This window comes from Pseudophryne corroboree, chromosome 5, assembly GCF_028390025.1.
Source record: "Pseudophryne corroboree isolate aPseCor3 chromosome 5, aPseCor3.hap2, whole genome shotgun sequence".
Taxonomy (NCBI): domain Eukaryota; kingdom Metazoa; phylum Chordata; class Amphibia; order Anura; family Myobatrachidae; genus Pseudophryne; species Pseudophryne corroboree.
Genome location: NC_086448.1, coordinates 587,640,101 through 587,641,174, shown reverse-complemented (window position 1 = coordinate 587,641,174; position 1,074 = coordinate 587,640,101). Strand labels below are relative to the sequence as shown.

At 41.5% G+C, this 1,074-nt stretch overlaps 1 pseudogene; it reads right to left on the bottom strand.

The window, feature by feature from the left end:
• Positions 1–675: 675 nt before the first annotated feature.
• Positions 676–794, bottom strand: LOC134930638 (5S ribosomal RNA; annotated as a pseudogene).
• Between the last annotated feature and the right edge of the window lie 280 nt (positions 795–1,074).

Below are 1,074 nucleotides of genomic sequence, written 5' to 3'. Positions count from 1 at the left end.
GATCAGAGGCTGAGCATAGCTCAGCATAAGCAAATATTTTCACAGAAGGGTTTTGGATCCTGCACCGACCTAGATTCAAAGTACACACGTAATCATACAGGGGCCAGAAATGGACAATAATTATTGGAAATTCCTATCTGTCCGTATGGCGGTGCGCCCAGAGTCACAAAAAGGAAAGCAATTGTATATGTACAAGGAGAAAAGTATGACTCTTGTTTGGGCGCACTCTTTTTACATTATCTAAGTGATAGTCGATAAGTGATGTGCCTAAAAATTGATAACGTAGTCTTTTAATTCTGCTCTTTAAAATACATGAGAACTCAACAAGACAAATTACACATAAGTAGCCATTGATATGTCTTATGGAAAGTATTTCTCCCAAAAAATTGTAAAATGTTCAGATCTTAATTATGCCTGGATAATTGCATATCGGAAGATAGCTACATCTTAAACTGCTTCCATCTGCCAAAGATCTGTACAAACTGTGTTTATATTAATGCGGCCCTGAATAGGGTTAGGTTCGTGAGTGGAAGAGCCCACACACTAATTAACAATTCTCATAGTTTGCCACTATTGTAGATAAATAGATTGTGACGAATAAAGGTTCAAGAGGTAGTAGGATTGAGTATAAGTGGTGATGCTGCTGTTGGTGTTGTTTCTATAGGGAAGGGAGTCTTCCTACTTCACCGGGTATTCCCTAGCAGTCGCCTGTCTAGGTACTGACCCAGCCCACCTCTGTTTAGCTTCCAAGATCGGACGAGATTGGGCGTGAACATAGGGATATGGTCGTAGAAATAACTGACCCTATACCACCAATGAGAGTGCACCGAAACAGAAGGATTGGTTCCTCCTCAAGAAAGAATAAGGGATGATAGGACTGTGTTGAGAAGAAATACCACAGTAGGGTAGGTGTGAATCTGCTGTCCACGTTAGACTGGCGAGATGCGTCCCCTAGGGGGACACGCTCACCAGAATCGTGGATGAGAGTTCACGGAAGGAAGAAAAGCAGGAAAACGGTTAAGGGGTAGATGAGATAGTGGAATGAAAAATTGAATTGATTGTTGCAAGTTCCTT